At 40.8% G+C, this 25993-nt stretch overlaps 1 pseudogene; it reads left to right on the forward strand.

The window, feature by feature from the left end:
- Positions 1-5380: 5380 nt before the first annotated feature.
- Positions 5381-25124, forward strand: LOC140790569 (uncharacterized; annotated as a pseudogene).
- Positions 25125-25993: the final 869 nt, after the last annotated feature.

Raw genomic sequence — 25993 nt, forward strand, 5'->3', positions numbered from 1 at the left:
ACCTTGAGGAGTTATTTTAGAGCAAAAATGAGGTGAGCTATAGACGTGAGATGGTATAGAAGATAGTTTAACCAGATATTGAGTTGTACCATTATTTGATATTTGTACTTCATTGTATAGATGATGATTTGTATAGTACATATCAGATCATAGTGTACTCGTGTACCAATTGTTTAGTTGTATTTTGATGGTTTATCGTGGCCTATGGGGGTCCTAATAGATTATGTAGTGGTCAAGTGTCTATTATTGTGGACTTGGATATTCATATGTTAATAGGTTTATTTGGTTGATAATATGATTTATTTGGTGTTGGATTATATGAGCATGAATATGTTAGCAGGTATTATTTGATTATGGCATAATTATATGTGTATAGGAGTATATCTGTGTGTGACAGGCCCTGCCCGACCTGTCGCATGCGACGCATGTCGTATGGGCACATGGGCGTGCACGTGCACGTGCTTATGTCAAATTTCATCTGTTGCAAAAGATTTGTCAATTATATATGTATATTGAAGCAACATGTAATGATTACATTTGAAATCATATTTAAGCAAAATGATGTTTATATGTAATAATGTAGTTACTTGCAATACCTTAAATATTTTTTGAAAACAATCGTCCTTTATTGGTTTCCCTTTATCAAATCGAAGCCCTTCTGAGTGTGTACACTGCTTATTTTCAATTATAGGGCTTGTTGGACTAGGGTAAGGTTCGGTTGCTTGTGGTATTTTCCTTATTTCCAACGAATTTATACCACCTAACAATGCCCTTTCTTTATGGGACAAATCAAGAGATATCAAAACGTATAAAATATAATAAAGAGAATGTTAACACACACACACAGACACACACATATATATATAAGAATGTTTACCTTCTTGTGTGTTAAAGTGCAAATGATACGATTCGGACTTCACCGATGTCGTCTCGAGTAAGGATACACTTTAGGAGCATCTTTGTCTCTTATTTTAGTGTTTAATTCTTAAAAAAATAAGTTTTCTATATGTCGCGTTCAAACGCGGTTGTGAATGCCTACATCACGTTCGCACATCCAGAGAGTGCAAATTGTGTGTTCGAACACGCCTGCGAACGCCTGTATTGTGTTCGCAAGTATAGAGAAGTAAAAAATAAGTGTGTTCGAACGTGATCGGGCGTGTTCGAACGCAGCGAAAATGCACTATTTAGGGTCAATTTTGAATTGTTGGTTAGCCTCTAAAGGTGTGGATGGCAACCATGGAGTCATTATTGATGAATTGAGTTTTTGCCTTGCCTCCTTCGTCTTCTTCGCTCCCATTCTCTCGATCCCCAGCGACGCCGCTTCTAACCTCCCTCGACCAGCCAATCACCCTACTCCCTTAGGGGTGGCCCTCTCCTCCCCCTTCTTCCAATCTATCCAACAATTGCCCTAATCCTTCCATCAAATAAAACCCTTCCACCACCACTTTCACCGGTGCCACCCAATTAACGCCGAACCACCACCAACCACTATCATATAAGATCTCGTGCCTCCATCCACGGATCCATATCAAACCCTCTGATGTTTGTCCACTAATCGAACAATATCGTGAGATCCCTATATCCGATTTGTTTGAAACTTAATTTGTTTGGAAGCTCTTTTTCAGGGCTGCAACATATCAAAATTTCACATTGATCCAACGGCAGCATCTTTTGGGATCTATTTATAAATTTCCATGCAAGATCTAGTCCAGATCTGAAAATCGGAAGAGATCAAACCTTAGCCTAAAGGGGAGATCGTATCAAGCTGGTATTAAAGCCACCATTCCTCAGACACACACTTCCTATGATGACAACCAGAGCCATGGCTAATGGCGAGATGATAAAGAAGAGATTCTCCCAATAGAGGAGGGGGAAATGGTTGCAGGGACTTCCACCCGCGGAACCGCCCGATCTAATCGGAATACGGAAGAACCTAGTGTTCAAGCCGTGTTGGGGTCTCTTTCTGAACAAATGGCAATCAACACCCAGATGATGATGGAGATGATGTGGGAATTACGGGCGATAAGGGAAGCCATGGCGAACGGGAACGCACCATCGACCCCACGACGCGAGTCCACTCCCATGAACCCACTGCCACCGGTTCAGAATTTGCAACCACAAGAGCCGCTGCTGCCACCACCCTATGGGCAGAGGCAAGCAAGGATGGTTCCACCTGGCCCAATTGCAGGTGAACCCATCCAAGGAGCGAACCACTATGGAGATCATCTTGGAGATCAAGATCCGTGGGCGGGGCAATACGACCCGGAACCATGGCGAGTAAATCAAAACCGAAGGAGGGATCATCAACCATTCATGGTGCATCCTCCTCCGATAAGACAAGGACTTGGACATGATCTAAAATGAGACAATGGCATCAGTGGACAAATCGTACATCTCAAAATTCCCAAGTTCAAAGGTGGCGATCCGATCGACTGGTTGTATAGGGCGGAGCAATTCTTCGCATACCAAGGTACAGTGGAAGAATACAAGGTGATGCTTGTGAGCTTCCACCTTGAAGATCCAACGCTTAATTGGTTTCGAGTAGCCAATGCCAATGAGGCTATCAAAACTTGGGCTGAATTTTGTGCCGATATCACGCGGCGATTTGGAGCGTCGGGGTATGAAGACTTCAATGCTCTCCTCTCAAAGATGGTGCAAAAGATCACGGTTGGGGCATACCAAAAAGAGTTTGAGAGGATAAGTAGCCGATGTCAAGCCCCATGGACGGATTAACAACTTCGCAGCACCTTCATCTCCGGGCTGCGGGGAGACATACAGACCGACGTGAGGGCTTTAAGGTCTAGAACTTTAAAGGGCTTTAAGGTCTAGAACATCCCCATGGCCCAACCCTCTTTTTTTCTTCTTTTTCTTTCTTCTTCTCCTTCTTCTTCTCTTCCTTCTTCCTCTCCTCCTCCTCCTTCTTTCCTCCTCTCCTCTGTCTGCACTCTGCAAGTGGCGCTGGGCTCGGCCCAGCGCCTTGCTGTGCATGGTGCTGGGCTGAGCCCAGCACTAAATGCAATTCTATTTTCTATTTTTTGTTTTCTCTCTCCTCTCTTTCTATATATATATATATATATATATGCACAATTAGGTTAGCTTAGTTAATTTAATGTAATTAAGTTATACAAATTAAATATAATTATATCATAGCTAGTATATAGTTCTAATTATACCATGTTTAACAAAATGCCTGCAATATAAATTACTATTTTAATCCTAAGGAATTTTAGGGTTACGTACGTATATTTTTACGTAATTAATTGCAGTAACTTAATTCTTATTTTCTTAATTATCAAAGAGAATAATAGACAGATAAAATATACTCTAAATACACAAATAAATAATATAATTATGATTGATAAATAACAAAAAAAAAATTTGAAGAGTACATAATTACAATAAGAAACTATTCTTTTGTCTGGTTAATTTTAAATTAATAGAAAGACTGACATATTTGCTATAAATAATTTCAGATCCCGACCCCCCTGTTCAAGATTCCGTGGACTTAGCTATCGAGGCGTGATCGATATCGTAATAGCGTGAACGAGTGGTGGTTTGGTATTTGCAGTGGTGTGAGTAGTCTTATCCCTTAGACGCCTTTCTCAAATTAGGTTACATTATATATTTGTGTATATCCATGTTTTGACCTCCAGCATGATTATATGATTTTATCTAGAGATAATTATAGTCGAGCATATTTTATCATGCATTTGATTTCGCTGATTTGGAATAAGAGTACATTGGTGATATATATAAAGATGATCAGAGATGATTCTACTGTTATGATTGTTTACCGAGTTGATCTGTAGCATGAGTATGCATGTAATAGATTAGCATGAGTATGCATGTGTTGACGATACGATTGGAGACTACATTGCATCATTTTCTCTTGATTCCTATTCCACCTAAATTCCTATTATGCATTGACTTGTTATCGTCTTGGATATATGCATATGATTTATCATTTAGAAGGAAAGCATGAAATGTGATTGTTATGATAGTTGATAGAAAGCGTGAGGATACCCGAGTGGGCGCGAGGGTTAGGACGCGCTTGGTGGATGATTGATCGATCGACATGGTCGCGATCATGTTGGCCTTACGTCTGAGGTCGTTAGTCTGTGTGCGCAGCAGACATTCGGACACATGCCATTCGCCAGGGCATATGTGGCGAGTTATCCTCACGAGGTTTCTATCAACTATGTGTGTGCCCGGTCTGGATGGATGTTGATACCCTAGCAGGTGGCGGGGTATGATTATATTTGAGATACTCTTTGCGGATGGCAGAGTATGCTCTGAGCCTTCGGGCATGATGTTGAGACCGGGTACTGGGTATTGACTTTGCACAGTGGTCTAGTACGATGATATTATACTGAGATGTCGGTAATGATCGTGATGTTAAGAAATGCATGACTTCATTATTATCTGACATACCTGATTATTGAGTGGTCAATATACATCATATATAATTTTATCTGATATCATAGCATTGTCAGGGTCGGCATGCATCGTGTGTCATATTTGAGAGAGAGTTATGATGATCATATGACGTGGTGATCTGTTTATTCATTGTCGAGGATTATGTATTTTTATCATTTATGACATGACATGTTATCTATATTTCATTTATGTAGTATTGAGGACACATTCATTTACTCATTCATGACATGATACTCTTTCTGATTCATATTATTCAGTACTTGATTTACTCTCTGCTTAGCATCACTGATTCGGGGTAAGGTCTATTCACTTAGCCTTTACCTCATGACTCTCTTGTTTTCTACTTTCCAAAAACCCAGGTGATCGAGAAGAACAGGATACTCCCTTAGAGGTCTTGCTGGTGCGTGAGGAGTAGGGTGTGGTTAGTGTTGTATGCCAGTTGAGTTATCTTATCTGATGTAATAGTAGACATCCTCCAAAGTGTATATGTATCCTTGTCTTATACCTTAGCAGGTGACTTTGTACTTGTATAATTATGTATATACCTCTGTTGTGTATATGTAGTTGTGAAGAGCTCTTGATGATGTGTTGTGGCCTGTGTGGGGTTCAAGTAAGGCTATCTGTATGCTGTTGACAGTTAGACTTGGGTTATTCTTAGTTTAGATATTGTGGAGAAAATTATGATGTTACTACGTGTTTATTTGATTGTCAGTAACAAACCGATTGGTCAGGTGCTATGCACGTGTTCAGAGTGTGGGTGTCACATTTTAGAGTGGTGTCAGAGTCTAGGTTTGTTAAGTATCCGGCATATCATCAAGAGCTTTTGTACATTGTCACCTTGTGTCTAGGAAAATACTACGGTCTTAGGGTCACACAAGAGATAAATTTTTAAAATTTTTCTTGATCGCTAATTAGTGATGAATTTGATCATTTCTACAGAAAGATGCCACCCCGTCGCAGAGGTTCACAGTCTAGGGTGACCTCCACAGCGGAGGCCCCTACTGAGACTCCAGAAGTTCCTCCATCCGTAGAGGAGCGTGATCATATTTCGCGCCTTTTGGACAGTCAAGAAAGACTTATTGAGGAAATCCTTCGAGGTAGAGGAGCTGGCATATCAGCAGAAAGTTCTAAGCCGCCTCCTACAGCGGGCATCACCTTAAATAAGTTTATGCAGTTGAACCCCCCGATTTACAGTGGAGGTGTTGATCCACTGGAGGCCAGTGGATGGTTATCAGACATAGAGAAAATGTTGGATACTTTAGGATGTAATGATCAGCAGAAAGTAGCCTTTGCTGCCTTTATGCTCAGAGGTGAGGCAGAACAATGGTGGAAAGCTACAGAAAGACTGATAAAATCAAGGATAGGGGACGCTGTCATCACTTGGGAGTTATTTCTGGATGCCTTTGATCAAAAGCATTTTCCAGCTTGGAGGAAAGAAAAAATGGAAGAAGAATTTCTACATTTACGTCAGGGTCCTATGGCGGTAGCAGAGTACGAGGTTAAATTTAATGCTTTAGCCCGTTTTGTACCCCACCAAGTTCCAAATGAAGCAGCCAGAACTCGACGCTTCAAGCATGGACTGAATTATGCTATACGTCAGAGCTTGGAGGCAGCAGGCCTCATCCCTTATGCTGATACAGTAGAAAGGGCGATGGCACTTGAGGGGGTGATTCAGGAGAAGAGGGCTATGGAAGCTCGGCGATCTGGGACACAGTCTGGACGAGGCGGGAGTTCTAGAGTTCCTTCTTCTAGCCAGAGCCTACCGCCTTCGCAGCCACAGCGTCGCCTTTCTTACCATCCTTATCGGGGAAGTTCTAGTGCTGGTTCATCTACTAACAAATCTGATTCACGGGGATCGGGAGGACTTAGCCAAGCAGTGTCTCAAGTTAGTGTGAATGGACCACTTTCCGGGGGCAGAGGGAGTGGATTGGTTGGTGGATCACCAGTGAGGAGTCGTAGCTGTTTCGGGTGTGGGAAGTTTGGGCATCATCTTCGAGATTGCCCCAACCCACGTTTATGCTACGAGTGTGGGCAGCTCGGTCATATCCGTCGTGATTGTCCACGCGCCGCCACCGCCCCAATTCCTGCTGCTGCAACATCTTCTAGAACTGCACCTTTTGGGGTATCTGCTATGGCTGGCCGAGGCAGAGGAGTTAGCGGGGCAGCTTCCTTTCAGTCTGGTCGAAAGTCTAGAGGTGGTCGGATCTTCGCGATGACGGAGCACGATGCTTTGGCATCTAATGATGTGGCCACAGGTACTCTGAATTTATTTTCTCGTACAGCAAGAGTTTTGTTTGATCCGGGTGCCACACATTCTTTTATTTCTAGTTCTTTTGCTTGCCATTCTGATATTCAAATGGAACCTTTAGAGGATATTCTGTTGATTGCCACACCAGTGGGAGAGACAGTTGTTATTGATTCGGCTTATAAATCTTGCACAATTAGTTTTGGTGATAGAGAGTTCAAAGTAGATCTTTTGCCACTAGAGCTGACAGATTTTGATGTTATCTTGGGAATGGATTGGCTAGCTGCATATCATGCCAACATAGATTGCTATAGAAAGGAAATTGTAATGAATTTAGCTGATGGAGCAGAATATAGAATTAAGGGCAATAAGTCCAGCAACCCTATGAAGATAATCTCTGCATTTGAAGCCTATAGGTTACTAAAGAAAGGATGTGCAGGTATTTTAGCTTGTCTCGTCGGGGATACTTGATAAACAGATTAAATTAGAAGATGTTCGAGTTGTTAAAGATTTTCCCGATGTTTTCCCGGATGATCTCCCGGATTACCCCGAACAGGGAAGTAAACTTTTCAATTGATCTAGCTCCCGATACCTCACCTATTTCTAAAGCTCCCTATAGAATGGCACCAATAGAATTGAAGGAACTTAAGGTACAGTTGGAAGAACTACTACGAAAGGCTTCATAAGACCTAGTGTCTCTCCTTGGGGAGCACTGTTCTTTTTGTTAAGAAGAAGGATGGGACACTCGGGCCGTGTATAGACTATAGACAACTGAACCAAGTGACAATAAAAAATAAATATCCTTTACCTCGCATTGATGATTTGTTTGATCGGTTAAAGGGAGCTAGAGTATTCTCTAAAATAGACTTGAGGACTGGTTACCATCGGTTAAAAGTTCGTGAGGAGGATATTTCTAAAACCCTTTTCGTACTAGGTTTGGACATTATGAGTTTTTGGTCATGCCATTTGGAGTGACCAATGCTCCAGCTGTCTTCATGGATTTGATGAATAGAGTTTTTCAACCTTATTTGGATCAGTTTGTAATAGTTTTCATTGATGATATACTAATATATTCAGCTAGTGAGGAAGAACATGAGTATCACTTGAGGGTAATTCTCCGGATCTTGAGGGAAAAGAAGTTATTTGCCAAATTTTCAAAATGTGAGTTCTGGCTAGATCGGGTAGTCTTCCTAGGACATGTTGTATCACGGGAGAAGGGATCGGTGTGGATCAGTCCAAAATAGATGCTGTATTGAAATGGAGTCAACCAACTAATATCACGGAAGTGCGTAGTTTTCTTGGTCTGGCTGGATATTATAGGAGGTTTGTAGAAGGGTATGCAAAGATAGCTATGCCCCTTACCAGGTTGACTCGGAAGAATCAAAGGTTTGAGTGGAATGAAGAGTGTGAAAATAGTTTTCAAGAATTAAAAAGAAGATTGACTCGTGCACCAATTCTGATTATTCCTTCGAGTGGAATAGGATTTCAAGTGTATTGTGATGCCTCACGTAAAGGATTAGGTTTTGTTTTAATGCAGAATGGTAATGTAGTGGCTTATGCATCTAGGCAGTTAAAAGATTATGAATAGAATTATCCTACTCATGATTTGGAATTGGCTGCTGTAGTGTTTGCTTTAAAGATTTGGCGACACTATCTATATGGGGAAAAATGCGAAATTTTTACAGATCATAAAAGTCTTAAATATTTGTTTACTCAGAAAGAACTTAATTTGCGACAAAGGAGATGGTTGGAATTAGTGAAGGATTATGATTGTACTATAAATTATCATCCTGGTAAAGCAAATGTTGTTGCAGATGCCTTAAGTAGGAAGTCAGCTGGGAGTCTAGCATTTTTGATTACCCAACAAACTATGATACTTAAGGATCTGCAAAGGCTAGAAGTTCCAATTGTGGCCAAGGGTGGTGGAGTTGGTTTACTTGCACAATTTACTGTCAAACCTACATTGATAGATAAAATTAGTGCATCTCAGAAGACTGATATTAAGGCTATGCAAATTGTGAAACAAGTGCAGAATTCCAGTAAACCAAATTTCTCTATAGACTCTACCGGGATACTACGTTTTAGAGGCAGATTATATGTTCCTAATTGTGAAGGACTTAGAAATGAAATTTTAAATGAAACTCATGCTTCTGCTTATGCTATGCACCCCGGGGGAACAAAATTGTATCATGAGTTGAAGAAGAAATTCTGGTGGGAAGGAATGAAAAGAAATATTGGGGAATTTGTAGCTAAGTGTTTGACGTGTCAGCAAGTCAAGATTGAGCATCAAAGGCCTGCAGGCGCACTACAACCTTTGCAGATTCCTGAATGGAAATGGGAACACATTAATATGGATTTTGTGACAGGATTACCAAAGACACAGAAAGGGAAGAATGCGATCTGGGTGATTATTGATAGATTAACCAAGTCAGCACATTTTTTTACCAGTTAGTACTACTGATTCAATGGAAAAGTTAGCTATATTGTTTAGAGATGAAATTTTTGCTCACCATGGAATTCCTATTAGTATCACTTCAGATAGAGATCCTCGTTTTATGTCTAGATTTTGGAAGCAGTTTCATCAGTCTTTTGGAACAAAACTACAGTTTAGTACAGCCTATCATCCTCAGACAGACGGTCAATTTGAGCGTACTATTCAATCATTAGAGGATATGTTGAGAGCTTGTGTAATTGATTTTGGTTTGGGCTGGGACAAATACTTACCCTTGATAGAGTTTGCTTATAATAACAGCTATCATGCTAGTATTGGTATGCCTCCCTATGAAGCATTATATGGCAGGAAATGCAGGTCACCAATCAATTGGGAAGAAGTTGGAGAAAAGAAGGTTGAAAACTCAATACTAGTGCAAGCTACAGTTGAGAAGATAAAGATAATTAGAGAACATATGAAGGTGGCACAAAGTAGACAGAAAAGTTATGCTGATAATAGAAGGCGTGATTTGGAGTTTCAGGTTGGAGATAAAGTGTTCTTAAGAGTTTCACCTTGGAAGGGTGTGTTTCGCTTTGGAAAGAAAGGAAAGTTGAGTCCTAGGTATATAGGACCTTATGAGATTCTTGGACGAGTGGGACTTGTAGCTTATAGAGTAGCTTTACCCCCTGATTTAGCACAAATTCATAATGTGTTCCACGTGTCAGTACTAAGGAAATATATATCAGATCCTTCACATGTGATTCATTATGAACCAGTTCAGCTATAGCAAAATTTATCATATGAAGAGCAGCCTGTGAAGGTTCTTGCTAGAAGAGATAAAGTATTAAGAACAAAAGTTATACCCTTAGTAAAAATCCTGTGGAGGAACCATGCAGTAGAAGAGGCTTCTTGGGAACGTGAAGATGAGATACGATCCAAATATCCAGAATTATTTAGAGGTATGTAAATTTCGAGGTCGAAATTTTTATAAGGGGGGAAGGAAAATGTAATAACCCAAGGTTAAAAAAAAAAAATTATTTTTGCACTGCATGGCACGACAGCTCGTGCCATGCAGTGGCAGCCGAGGTGGGCGCCACGCGCCCCCAGCGCTGGCCCGGCCAACCTGGCCGAGCCAGCTGGCGCGGTGGGCCCCCGCCGCCACCGCAGCCTCCCTCCCCACCGCCTCTCTTCCCCTTTTCTTTCTCTCTCTCTCTCTCTCTCTCTCTCTCTCTCTCTTTCTCTTTCGAGCTCTCGCTGACCTTTCTCTCTTCCTCTCTCTCTCCCAAACACCCTCTCTCTTTACCCACTGCCGCCGCCACCTCCTCTAGCTCCAGTGAGCCTCCCTCCCTCTCTCTCCCTCCCTCTCTCCCACTCTATATCTCTCTCTCTCTCTCTTTTTCTCTTTTTCTCCTTGTCGGCTTCCTCTCGGAACCGCCGGAGTATTGAGCCGTCGGCGAGAGGCCGACCGCTGAGTGGCCACAAGCGGCCGCACCCCTCCCCCATGGCCCAACCCTCTTTTTTTCTTCTTTTTCTTTCTTCTTCTCCTTCTTCTTCTCTTCCTTTTTCCTCTCCTCCTCCTTCTTTCCTCCTCTCCTCTGTCTGCACTCTGCAAGTGGCGGCCGGGCTCGGCCCGGCGCCTTCTTGTGCATGGTCTTTGAGCCCAGCCCAGCACTAAATGCAATTCTATTTTCTGTTTTTTTGTTTTCTCTCTCCTCTCTTTCTATATATATATATATATATATATATGCACAATTAGGTTAGCTTAGTTAATTTAATGTAATTAAGTTATACAAATTAAATATAATTATATCATAGCTAGTATATAGTTCTAATTATACCATGTTTAACAAAATGCCTGCAATATAAATTACTATTTTAATCCTAACGAATTTTAGGGTTATGTACGTATATTTTTACGTAATTAATTGTAGTAACTTAATTCTTATTTTCTTAATTATCAAAGAGAATAATAGACAGATAAAATATACTCTAAATACACAAATAAATAATATAATTATGATTGATAAATAACAAAAAAATATATTTGAAGAGTACATAATTACAATAAGAAACTATTTTTTTGTCTGGTTAATTTTAAATTAATAGAACGACTGACATATTTGCTATAAATAATTTCAGATCCCGACCCTCCTGTTCAAGATTCCGTGGACTTAGCTATCGAGGCGTGATCGATATCGTAATAGCGTGAACGAGTGGTGGTTTGGAATTTGCAGTGGTGTGAGTAGTCTTATCCCTTAGACGCCTTTCTCAAATTAGGTTACATTATATATTTGTGTATATGCATATTTTGACCTCCAGCATAATTATATGATTTTATCTAGAGATAATTATAGTCGAGCATATTTTATCATGCATTTGATTTCGCTGATTTGGAATAAGAGTACATTGGTGATATATATAAAGATGATCAGAGATGATTCTACTGTTATGATTGTTTACCGAGTTGATCTATAGCATGAGTATGCATGTAATAGATTAGCATGAGTATGCATGTGTTGACGATACAGTTGGAGACTACATTGCATCATTTTCTCTTGATTCCTATTCCACATAAATTCCTATTATGCATTGACTTGTTATCGTACTGGATATATGCATATGATTTATCATTTAGAAGGAAAGCATGAAATGTGATTGTTATGATAGTTGATAGAAAGCGTGAGGATACCCGAGTGGGCGCGAGGGTTAGGACGCGCTTGGTGGATGATTGATCGATCGACATGGTCGCGATCATGTTGGCCTTACGTCTGAGGTCGTTAGTCTGTGTGCGCAGCAGACATTCGGACACATGCCATTCGCCAGGGCATATGTGGCGAGTTATCCTCACGAGGTTTCTATCAACTATGTGTGTGCCCGGTCGGATGGATGTTGATACCTAGCAGGTGGCGGGGTATGATTATATTTGAGATACTCTTTGCGGATGGCGAGTATGCTCGAGCCTTCGGGCATGATGTTGAGACCGGGTGCGGGTATTGACTGTGCACGATGGGTCTAGTACGACGATATTATACTGAGATATCGGTAATGATCGTGATGTTAAGAAATGCATATGACTTCATTATTATCTGACATACCTGATTATTGAGTGGTCAATATACATCATATATAATTTTATCTGATATCATAGCATTGTCAGGGTCGGCATGCATCGTGTGTCATATTTGAGAGAGAGTTATGATGATCATATGACGTGGTGATCTGTTTATTCATTATCGAGGATTATGTATTTTTATCATTTATGACATGACATGTTATCTATATTTCATTTATGTAGTATTGAGGACACATTCATTTACTCATTCATGATATGATACTCTTTCTGATTCATATTATCCAGTACTTGATTTACTCTCTGCTTAGCATCACTGATTTGGGGTAAGGTCTATTCATTGAGCCTTTAGCTCATGACTCTCTTGTTTTCTACTTTCCAAAAACCCAGGTGATCGAGAAGAACAGGATACTCCCTTAGAGGTCTTGCTGGTGCGTGAGGAGTAGGGTGTGGTTAGTGTTGTATGCCAGTTGAGTTATCTTATCTGATGTAATAGTAGACATTCTACAAAGTGTATCTGTATCCTTGTCTTATACCTTAGCAGGTGACTTTGTACTTGTATAATTATGTATATACCTCTGTTGTGTATATGTAGTTGTGAAGAGCTCTTGATGATGTGTTGTGGCCTATGTGGGGCCCAAGTAAGGTTATCTGTATGCTGTTGACAGTTAGACTTGGGTTATTCTTAGTTTAGATATTGTGAAGAAAATTATAATGTTACTACATGTTTATTTGATTGTCAGTAATAAACCGATTGGTCAGGTGCTATGCACGTGTCGTGTGGGCTCGTGCTATGCACGTGTTCAGAGTGTGGGTGTCACATCGAGCACCCCTGAAGCCATCCCAAAATGTGAAGTATGCACCTAGAGGTCCGGGACGAGCACTCACCTGCTCAAGTGGAGGAACGAAGGGCCAAAGGCCTATGCTTTTGTTGTGATAAGAAGTTTGTACCCGGACATCGCTGCGCTAAACCGATGGGATCGGTGATGCTAATAGATGGATTGGAGGATGTGGAGGATGAGTTTGCAACTGAAGTTAAAGGTGTGGCTAGACATCAAGGAGAAGTAGCTGAGGAGCAACCCATGGAGGACATAATAGCCGAAATCTCCCTCCACGCCAACTCGGGGACAGCTGCACCAATGTCCTTGCGGGTGAACGGTGTAATCAAGACAACCATAGTGAGAATCTTGATCGACACCGGTTCCACCCACAACTTCATTGACAAGAGGATTCTTAGGAAGATTGGGCTTGAATCGGAAACCATGGAAGGGTTCGATGTGATGATTGGAGACAGCACCACATTGCAAGCAGATTTCATTTGTGGAGGTGTGGAGTTGGAGGTGCAAGGCCAATGTTTCACATTGGACCTTTATCCGTTAGCCTTGCGAGGTGTCAACATTGTTTTAGGGAGTCAATGGCTTCGAAGCTTGGGGCCCGTGACATTTGACTTTACAAACCTCTCATTAGCATTTAGGAGGAATGACCAAAGAGTGTTGCTAGATGGAAATCAACAGCTGATTGAATTTCCAAGCATAGGGGACGCAAGTGAGCTCGTCTCTTTCTCAGCACCCACTTTTCCTTTTTTTCTTAGATCTACGGAGAGCCAGCACAGGGGATAGTGATCTGGTCCGACTCATGGAGGGGCTGCGAGAGAACCCATTAAGCCACCCTGAGCATGAGGAGTGCGACGAGTTGGTACTCGAGCGTGGGCGGATCAAGGTACCCCCGGACGAGGAGCTACGGAGACTATTGATGGCACACTTCCATGATACTCCTATAGCAGGCCATAAAGGGGTCTTACGTACCTACAAGCGGCTGGCCCAAAACTGTACACAGACAACGATGAAGTCGGACGTGAAGAAATATGTGCGTGAATGCCAAATCTGCCAACAAGTCAAATTGGAGATGCTCAAACCCAGCAAGTTGTTGCAACCACTGCCTATACCGGAGCATATTTGGGAGGACATCTCCATGGACTTCATCGAAGGGCTGCCGGAGGTCTGAGGACAATCGGTGGTGTTTGTTGTGGTGGATAGGCTGAGCAAATATGCTCATTTCATAGCATTGTCGCACCCATTTTTAGCGAAAAAAGTTGATGAAATTTTTGTTCGGAAAGTGACGCGCTTGCATGGGATGCCTAGGACGATCGTGTCAGACTGGGATCGCATCTTCATCAGCAAGTTTTGGTCCAAGTTCTTCAGATTACAAGGGACTCGAATCAACCTTAGTTCAGCTTATCATCCCGAGACGGATGGCCAAACCGAGGTGGTGAAACACGGACTGGAGAAATACTTGCGATGCTTTGTGGCGAACCGACCAAAGGATTGGGTCAAATTCCTTTCATGGGCCGAGTGGTCATACAATACCGCTCATCACTCTAGCATTAGCATGACTCCCCCTATCTTGCGTACCTACGATAGACTCGCGGCGATAGATAGAACCGAGCTCGACTTGGAACTTGCTGATCGAGATGAAACCTTGAGACGACTCAAGATTCACTTAGCAACAACCCAAAACCGCATGAAGCAGACTCATGACAAAGGTCGGCGTGAGCGAGAGTTTGAGATGGATCAATGGGTGTTCGTTCGAGCTCAACTGTACCGGCAATCCACATTGAGGCCAATTTTGAACTAGAAGTTGGGTCACAAGTACTTTGGTCTGTACCTAGTGCTACAACAAATCGGTCCAGAAGCTTACCTGTTGGACCTACCTGAGGGGACTAGGATCTACCTGGTCTTCCATGTATCGGCATTGAAGGCCCAGATCGGGCCTAACCATGGGGTGGGTTCGGCCTTGCCCGAACCAATTCTTTATAAAGTTCCATGCCAGATTCAATCTAGATCTAAAAATTGGAAGAGATCGAACCTTAGCCTAAAGGAGAGATCGTATCAGTAAATAGTGTTCCTATTGGTGCTACTCCTTTGAATTACTATAGCAGTCCAACGAAACAGCCGAGGGAACAAATACGGAACTAAGCTGTGACTTGCTATAGAAGTGTACTCATATAGAAACATGGGCAACAATATTACTGCTCTGTTCACATATATGACCTTGCCTTGCTGTCGTCCCTGCAAATGCTGGAGACGACCTTGAGCTTCCCTAATTGAAAGCATCGGATTTTTGTTCATCAACTCTTTGATTTTGTATACGACTCCGAGATACTGCAAACAATAAATCAATGAATATTACTACTGCTCTAATATTAAAAAACATGCTGACATTGATAAATCTTAATTACCTAAAATAAGGGTCCTTTTGCGCAACACAATATCCGTGCATTCAGGAGAACAAGTAGCCTGTGAAGAACAAGATACTTGCAATTAGAAGACGAGAAAATTTGCTATAATTGAAGCTCTATATTCCAATATAGACAAACACATATCCTACTATGTTTATTAAAAAAAATTAGTACATAAATCTGCTATAGACAAGCTTAAAACATATACTACATAAATTGAAGCCCTACATCACAAAGATAAACCAACATGAAACAGTCCAGAGCTACTCCTACGAGTTTATTAACAAAAAATTTAGTACAGAAATCTACTATAAATGCACAAATTTCCAGAAAAGGGCTTTGCATAGATAAGATTGCTTAATCTCAAAAAATAATCTTTGCTACATAATCAACCCTTCTATAATATCAGACAAAAAAATTTGGAAAAATATTCGATCAAAAGAACCCTAGCATGTTCTTTGAGAAGATCCATTTGTGTAGCCTCAACTGCCAAATTCTTCTTATCGTTTTGCCCACTCCCGACATGTTATTAGTAAAAAAAAGGCCAAAATCTTGATGAATCCAAGGGTCGATGTCTTCATCTCAGAGGGTAGAGAGTGTGAAATATGCTGTGTATATTTTCGAAGAACTCTATAGAGAATAGGGAAGAGGGAGGTGGTTTAGATTCCAACAGTTCGTCTTTCAAATTTACACAAACGGTTAAATAAAACATACCTATAGGAGTGCAATGCTCCTCGCTAGTGATAGTTGTGCGTTGAGCAGTTATGGCAAAGAGCATGATCTAATAAGTACGCAATGCTTGAGTATGTATAATGGTCATGGGCTGGCGTTGCATATATAGGGCTCTATGTATGCAATGGTCCTTAAAGGTATGTAACGCTCTTTCTATGCAATGGTAGTGTGCTGGCATTGCTTATATAGGGCTTTATGTATGCAATGATCCACAAGGCTATGTAATGCCCATGCACTAGGGTTACATATATAATAAGGTTCTTTGTATAGAATGATCCACAAAGCTATGTAACGCTATTTCTATGCAATGATCGCATGCTGGCATTGCAAATATAGGGCTCTATGTATGTAATGGTCCGCAAAGATATGTAACGCTCTTTCTATGCAATGGTGGTGCGCTGGCGTTGCTTATATAGGGCTTTATGTATGCAATGATCCACAAAGCTATGTAACGCTCGTGCACTAGCATTGCATATATAGAGTTCTATATATACAATGATCCGCAAAGCTATGTAACACTCTTTCTATGCAATGATCGTGTGCTGGCGTTGCATATATAAGGGGCTCTATGTATGCAATGGTTGGCAATGCTTATGTAACACTCATTCTATGCAATGGTTGAGGGCTAGATATATAGTGCTATTGTAATACACATGCAATGCTTGTGTTTAACACATGCAATATTACTAATAAACAATTCTGCAATAATGAATATTTCTACAACAAAAAATTTGGACAAGTTAAAATGGATACTTCACCTACAAACATTTATGGACTGATGAATATTTCTGCAACAAAAAATTACAAAAATTACAAAAACACATAGAACAATGAATATTTCTGCAATAATTTTATAAAATACAATATACAAACATTACTATTCAACAAAACTGATTTACAAAATATTTTTGCAACAATTCGAATAATAAAAAAAATACAACCAAGAAGTTCTCAACTTTAAATATATTTACAGAACATAGCCAACATGAATAATAGAAAACAATAGACCATACAATATTTCAACATTTTAAGAACATCACGTTGGAAATCACAATGTGTTGCATGATACGATCTCCCCCTTTGAGCCAAGATTCTATCTATTCCGATTTTCAGATCTGGACAGGATCTAACACGGAACTTTGAAAATAGATCCCGAACGATGCCGCTGTCGGATGGACATGAGATTTTGATATATCGTAGCCCTGATCTTTCTAACAAATTGAGTTTTAGGCGTATCAGATGTAGGAATCGTGAAATATCGTCCGATTAGTGGACAAACGTAAGGGGGTCTATCTTAGGATCAATGGATGGAGGCACGAGATCCTAGATAATGGTGGATGGTGGTGAACAAGCGTTAATGGGGTGGCACCGGTGAATAAGTGGTGGTGGAAGGGTTATGTGTGATGGAAGGGTTAGGGCAAATGTTGGATAGATTGGAAGAAGGGGGAGGAGTGGGCCACCCCTAAGAGACTAGGGTGATTGGCCGGTCGAGGGAGGCTAGAAGCGGCGCCGCCGGAGATCGAGAGAACGAGAGAGAAGAAGACGAAGGAGACAAGGCAAAAACTCAATTCATCAATAATGACTCCATGGTTGCCATCCACACCTTTAGAGGCTAACCAAACAATTCAAAATAACCCTAAACAATACATTTTCGCCGACCGCGTTCAAATGCGCCCGATCGCGTTCAAATGCGCCCGATCGCGTTCGAACACACATATTTCTCACTTCTCTGGATTTGCGAACGCGATCTTGGCATTCACAACATCGTCTGATACAACTCAATATCTGGTTAAACTATCTTATATACCACTTCACGTTTATAGCTCACCTCGTTGATAAGCTCTGATACCACTTTGATAAGCTCTAATACCAATTGATAAGCTTTGATACCACTTTAATACGCTCTGATACCGATTGATAAACTCTGATACCACTTTGATAAGCTCTGATACCATTTTGGCAAGTTCTCGAATCAAAGATAGGCTACGCAACTATTCCTTCAAGATCTGAATGTATTGTAGAAATCAGTTCGTGCAATTGTGGGAAAATATTCGTCAAATATTCTAATTTAGTTAGAAAATTATGAAACCAGTTAGGTTAGATCCGTAACTTTCAACAACTTTTGTGTTTATGCCCTTCATAGATTTGAACTAGAGAAGGGATGAAAACACGGAATAATGTGGGTTATAATGGTGGTGACGGGTGGAGTGGATGTTAGGGTTATGGATGGTTATGGAGATGAAAGTGGATTTTGGATGTGGTTCAATGATGTAGACGAAGGGAACAGAGCGGTCAAGATCCCAAAAAGAGGGGTGGCTCGACAAGTCGAGGGAAATTAGAAGTTAGGAGAAGCCATGCCAACGGTAGAGATGGAAGGTTGGTGAAGAGGGAGGAGGGAGAAGTCTAAAGAGAAGATAAGAGGCAAGAATTCAATAATCTAATTCCCTAATGAATTTGGCTGTCATCCACATATATATAAAGGCTAGCCAACAAGTGCTAAAACAATATGAAACCCTAGTTCTAGAGGATTCCCATCGATCGCATTCTTACGTGTAACAATTTGCCCCAAAAAATAATAAAAATAATAAAATTAAATAATTTGGTAACGATGTGGCTGGCCGCACTACGTGGTGAGGCGCCACGCGACCACCGCCGCTGCCGTAGCCAACCGGCTGCAGCCATATGGCCGCGGAAGGCCCCAGCGCCGCCGCTCCTCTCTCTTTCATCGCCTCTCTCTCTCTCTCTCTCTCTCTCTCAAGCTCTCTTCCTCTTCACTTACTAACGCTAGCCTACCGTTGTCGTCGTCGCCGTCACCACAGCCACCGCCACCGCCACAGCCTAGGTGAGCCTCCCTCCCTTCCCTTCTCTACTTCTTCTTCTTCCTCTTCTTCTTCTTCATCTTCATCTTCTTCTTCTTCTTTTCCTCTACTTCTTTTTCCTCTCTTCGTTTTACCTTCTTTGGCAATAAAACATGTCTAAATTAATTATGTTATTTAGTGAATCTAAATTAGATTTTTAGTTTAATTTTTTAAGAATAGATATATTGAGTAACATGGTTATAAGATAAGTGTAATTAGTATAATTTGAGTTAATTATAATTATAAATATTTGTACATAAATATATTTTTAACTTCGTATAATTTTATTAGATCAATACATGTCTTTATAATTAGGTATATATATACATATATGTACAACTTATTATACATTATTATGCATGTAATATAATAGTAGGCTTACTTAATGTTTATATTACATGATTAAGTAAAGATTATTTTATATGCAACTCTTAATTTGTTTAGTAAGGGTAGTAGTGACAAAATAATTAAAGTGCTTGTATTTTAATTTATATTATTGTACATGTAGCTCGTTTACGTTTTTTTATCAAAAGAGATTGACTATTATATACTTAATATATAATTAGCAAACTATGGTTTTATAAATAAATCTACAATTAGAATAATAAAATATTAATATTATTATAATTAGATATATGATATAGGTCAAATTATTTAATAAAAATAAAAAAATAAATTTTAAACCTAATAAATTATCATATGTTACACAAATGAATCCCAATTGGATAAATGATACACTTAGTTAGGATTCTTTCTTATTGCATTAGGTGTTTATTTTCATTAAAATAAAATTTATGTTGGTCGCGTTCAAATGCTCTTGTGAATGCCTTGCGAACGCCTTGTGAATGCCTTGTGAATGCCCGCGTTCGAACGTCTGTGTTGCGTTCGCAAATCCAGAGAAGGGGCTTTTTGAGTGCGTTCGAACGCGATCGACGGGAATCCTCTAGAATTAGGGTTTTATATTATTTTAGGACTTGTTGGCTAGCCTCTATAAATATGTGGATGGCAACCAACTTCATTGTGCTATTGGATTCTTGATTTCTTCCCTCCATCTTCACTATCCTTACACATCTATCATTGGCAAGGTTTCTCCTTGCTTCTAATCTCCCTCAATTGTCGAGTCACCCCTCTTCTTTGGGATCTCGACCACTTTGTTCCCTTCGTCTACTTTCCTTCATCACTTCCACAATCCACCCTTATCTCCATACCGATCCATAACCCTAACATCCACTTCACCCGTCACCACACTATTCCCATGTTATTCCGTGTTTTCAATCCTACTATAGTTCGAATATCTAGATTTGGAAGGTACGGATCCAACCAAATTGGTTTCGTAATTTTCTGACTAATAGAGAATATCTGACGAATATTTTCCTATGGTTGCGCGGACTGCTTCCTGCAATAAATTCAGATCTTAAGGAATTATTCCATAGCTGATCTTTTGGTTCCAGATCGTAAGAATAAATAACTAACTTTATATTACTTAAACATTTTCAGATCCCAACCCCCTTATTTGAGACCTTGTGGACCTTGCTAGTAATTTGTGATGATTGATCAATAAATGTGAAGGATATGTGTATTGGGTCTTCGATCCGACAAGTAAATAATCTTATCCCCTAGATGCTTTTTGCAAATTAGGTTATATTATATATAATATACATGCATGTTTTGGCCTCCAGCATGATTATATGACTTTATCTAGAGATGATTACAATTGAGCATATTTTTTAACATGCATCTAATAAGGTTGATCTTGGATATGAGTATGATGATGATAAATAGAGATGATGAGAGATGATTATACTGTTATAATGTTATGTCCAGTTGATATGTAGCATGAGTATGCATGTAATAGATTAGCATGAGTGTACATGTAATAAATTAGCATGAGTATGCATGTATTGACTACATGGTTGGAGACTACATTGCATTATTTTTTTTCTTGATTCCTGTTCCACCTAAATTCTTATTATGCATTGATTTATTATCGTACTGGATATATGCATATGATCTGGCATTTAGAAGTAAAATATGAAATGCGATTGATAGGATAGTAGATAGAAAGCGTGAGGATACCCGAGTGGGCGTGAGGGTTCGGACGCGCTTGATGGATGAGTGATCGCTTGACATAGTCGCGATCCTGTGGCCTTACGTCCGAGGTCATTAGTCTGTGTGCGCAGCAGACATTCGGACACATGTCGTTCGCCAGGGCATATGTGGCGAGTTATCCTCACAAGATTTTTATTAGCTAAAAGGGTGCCTAGTTTGGATGGATGTTGATACCCTTAGCAGATGGCAGGGTATGGTTATATTTGAGATACTCTTTGTAGATGGCAGAGTATTGTAACACTCGTGTATAAAAAAAAATTAGCGCACGCACTATGTGCTTGTACTCTAACCGCAACGCACGCGATTGGCGCGTGCACTAACTCCTTCTGCTTCCTCCCCCACCTCTCGTAGTTAGTTACAAGAGGTGAGAGAGAAGTGTGCCGAAGTGGAGCTAACTCCACTCCGCTGCCCTCTTCGCCTCATCCCTAGTTAAAACCCCATCCCCTCACCTTCTAGGTTTGGTTTCACTCTTCAAAATTCCTCTCTCTCTCTCTCGTTCTTCCTTCCTCTCTTTTCTCTCCCGAGCCGTCGAAGCTTTCGTCGTGGGCAGCGAGTCACCAGAGCACCGGCAGCCAACCAAAACCCCCTCACCTCGATCCTCAAGTTAACCTCCATCCCCTCTTTAGTTTAATATGAAAATAGCCTAGTTAATCATGTGTAATTAGGAATTTATTTGTGTCTTCCTTCACTAGAGAAATTCATCGTCCCGCGACCTCGGGTCAACCAACCACCAGTCCGAGAAGATTCCCCGCTGTAGCCCCTTGCTGTGGGTACCCAAATTGGGTACCCACGGGGCGCGAGGGAGGTGATGCCATGCCGCCTCCCACCGTTGGGTTTCTTAGACACAAGCAGCCACCACCAGCAGTTATCTTTCTTTGTTTAGCTATTTTGAAGGGCTGGGCTCTCAAGTCCAGCCCACCTAAATCCTGGGCAATTATAGTGTGGGCCAAGACCCACACCTGTAGTTATTTTTCTTTCTTTAGCCTAGTGGGCTATGGGTAAGCCCACAACCCACTTCTCCAACATAAGGCTGACTGGGTGGTGGGGGCACCACTTTTTGTCACGTTTATTCTCGTAAGCACAAAAGGGCTGCAGCTGTGACCCTTTGGCCTAACGAGGGTTGTGACTTGTCACCTTCTAGGGCTATTTTTTCATCTTGTCTTTTAGTCACCTTCTAGGGCTATTTTCATCTTTTATCTTTTACTTTATTTGGCCTATATAAAGGCTTGTAATCATCTTTTATGGGTTAATGAATATTTTGAGAGCTTTTGCCTATTGAGTGTTTGTTGGTGGATTCCAACGTCGGTGGATTCCTCGGGTTTGATTACTTCTCCCTACTTTTTCTTCTCACCTCTACAATCAAGACGTTGTTCTGCATCAGCTTTGGTATCACAGCGGATCGTTTCCTAGTTTATGGATGCTCCACCGCCTGGATTGTACACAGCGCCTCATCTTTTCTTCGTCAGATCAATCGCTCCACGAACACTAGATCGCTACGGGAGGAGATCACCCTCAAGGAGGAAAACAATAAACCATTACCATCAGAAGGAGATAATCACAAGTAAGCTTTATTCAATCGATTTTCTTTCCCCGTTTTAGATTAAAAAAAGAAAAAGAAAGAAGAGCTCTCTGAAAAAAAAGAAGAGAAAAAAAAGAAAGAAAGAGCTCTCTGAAAAAAAGAAAAAAAAAGAGAGAGAAAAAAAAATCCGAAATTCAGTTTGTTTGTTTCATCTTTATCTTTAATTTTAGGTTTCGAAATTAATTTTAGAAGATATTTTTTTTCTTCTTTTTCTTATTTACCTTTTCCATAATTTTAGGGATTAGTTTCCAAATTTTTTGAAAATTAGTTCCCTAATTTTTAAATAAATACCTATCTTATCTACTTCCCTAACTTAATCCTAACCAACCCAATCCAAACCCATCGTCATCTTCCTCCTCTTTAGCCCCAGCCGTCACTCACATCCATCATCCCATCTTCCTCTGTTCGCTGACGCTGTCGCCGACCTCCACGGACGACGCCACCGCCGATTTCCACGGCCCTTCTCTGCCGTGCCACCATCTTCACCACCATCTTCACCATCTACTACTATCGTCGCTGCAGCCCCTGTGAGGGCCTGCTACTGCTTCATCGTAGTCATCGCTGCCATTCTTGCAGCTCCCTGCCATCGCAGCCGCCGTCGCTGTCCCTTCCACCATAGTCGTCGCCACAGTGCTGTTTATTGGATTCCGGTCACCGTTATCACGACCACCATCTACAGTGGACGTGCGACATTCAGTAACATCCATCCTTTCTTTACTGTTATTTGTTAGTCTTAAAATAGCAACTGTCTTTCTGTTGGTGTGGATCATAAACATATTAAGCCTGTTATTGCCTGCTATTGCCTACCTATTTACATCGCTTAATTCATTTGTTTTATTTCAACAAGCGCTTGAGCCTAATATTGCCTACCTACTTCTTTTTGTTTGTTACAAAAAAAACAATTAATATTAACGGTAGAACTAGCTAGGTTAAAGGGAAAGTCTTGACATAACTGTAGTCCCCGTCTTGATCTTGGGAGCTTGTACTACTGGTTTGCAATTTTTCTGCTGAGTCTAACTGGCTCTTACTGAAAACTTCATAAGTGGCTGTAGGTTATTCTGGTTATTACTCCCTTATTGTTCGCTGTGATCTCTTAGCTTGCATATCATCATTCATTTATTGCATTTATTTTTTAGTGGTAGAGACACTTTATATGAACATTCGTAGTGGTAGGAGAGTATCTCACCCTTCATCCCAGCCTGTTATGGAACCCAATACCATGGAAGATTTTCGTCGATTTTTACAAGAGTCCATTGAAACCATTACTACTAGATTGGACGACTTCAATGCTCGTCTTGAGGCTATTGAGATGGGTCGTGACCAACATGAGACTAGGAGTGACGTCGGTGCCTCCAACACGGGTGCCACGCGTGCCGCTCCTAATGTCGAGACCCATCGACAGGCTCCATACTACCCTCACCATGAGAGAGGTCCTGAGAGTGAACCCCATAGGCAAAATTATCGTAAAGATATATTTGATTTTCAAAATAATAGGGGGTTTAGAGGCAATGTCGCCTTTAGAGTATCTCAAAACCATGACAATCAAATTATAAAAAATATTAAGGTGGATGTTTGAGAGTCGCTTAGATCCTGCTATATTTACTGACTGGCTCTGTGAGATGGACCATTTCTTTGAGTGGTATGATCTACCAGAAAACCGACGCGTTAGATTTGCCCAAATGAAACTAGTCGGCCGGGCCAAACTATTTTGGCAAAGTATAGAACAACTATTAGTGCGACGAAACCAACCTCTCATAATTCATTGGCCTGAAATGAAAGAAAAATTAAAAGAAAAATATTTGCCACATTCTTATCTTGGTGACCTTTGGATCAATGGAATAATTTTAAACAAGGAAATAGGCATGTGAGTGATTATGTCTCCCAATTTGAGGAATATATGCTGAGGAGTAATGTTGTGATGATACTGAGTCATTTTAGGCGTGGCCTTAACGACGACATTCGAAGAGAGTTAGTTTTCCGGGAGGTTACCTCCTTGGACCAAGCTTACACTCTTGCGTTGAACTACGAGATGGTTAATAGGTAACAATTGCCTAGGCGACCAATTGGACGCACCCCTCCTAGTTACGCACCTGTTGGCGTAAAAGCTCCACCACCATTAGTACCTACCAAAACTACCCAAACTGCCACACCTACCCAAGCTGACAAAGGGAAGGGGGCCCTCCATGAAACTGCACCTGTTAATGACCCCTATCGATGCTACAAATGCCAACAAGTTGGTCTTGTAGCCTCAAACTGTCCTCGAAAGAACCTTTATCTTGGGGAACAGGATGACATTATCGAGAAAAATGAGCTCGATGAACAAGTTTATGAATCTGACCCTAATGATGTCCAAGATAGTGATGAAGATCGTGATTATGGAGACCATACTGTTGGTGTTGTTCATTGCGCTTTGACGCAACCCTGAGAGATCGATGATTGGCGAAGGAATGCAATATTCCACACTTACATTAAATGTGGGACTAAAGATTACAAAGTCATCATCGACAGTGGGAGTTGTATTAACGCCGTCTCTTCTAAAGTTATATCTCGCCTGGCATTAAAGTCTACACCTCATTCGAATCCTTATAAGGTATCTTGGGTAAATGATTCTTCCATTGCTATAAATGAGAGATGCCTCGTTCCTATCACTTTCCTTTCTTATAAGGAAGATATGTGGTGTGACATTGTGCCGATGGATGTAGGGCATATTATTTTAGGCCGCCTTTGGTTATTTGATCATGATGTAACTATTTTTGGGCGTTCCAACTCGTGCTCTTTTAATTTTGAAGGAAAAAAGATTATGATAAATCCTATGTGCCCTAAAATAATTAATAAAGATAACAAGAAAAATGCTCCAAGTAAAAAGGGTTTGCACATAATAAATTCTAAAGAATTTGAAAAGGAAGCAAACCAAGGCTCTATTGTGTTTGCCTTGGTGGCTCGTGAAGTTGGGAGCACTACCCTCACTCTATCATCCGACGAATCTGCTCCTATACTAAATAAGTTGATTGGCCGAAACCACAGAATATTCATGATGTGCATAGCTTTCATGGCCTTGCTACTTTTTATCACTTTCATTCGAGAGTTTAGTACTATCATGTCGCCGATCACTACTTGCTTGAAGAAAGGAGATTTTCATTGGAGTAAGGCAGCAGATAAAGCTTTTGAAGAGATTAAGAAGAAAATGACAATAGCGCCTGTAATGCGTCTTCCTGACTTTTCTAAAGCTTTCGAGGTGGAATGTGATGCCTCAGGCATCGGGATCGGCGGTGTCCTTAGCCAGGAACGCCATCC

This window comes from Typha latifolia, chromosome 6 (assembly GCF_019914945.1).
Source record: "Typha latifolia isolate L0001 chromosome 6, TyphaL0001v2, whole genome shotgun sequence".
NCBI lineage: Eukaryota > Viridiplantae > Streptophyta > Magnoliopsida > Poales > Typhaceae > Typha > Typha latifolia.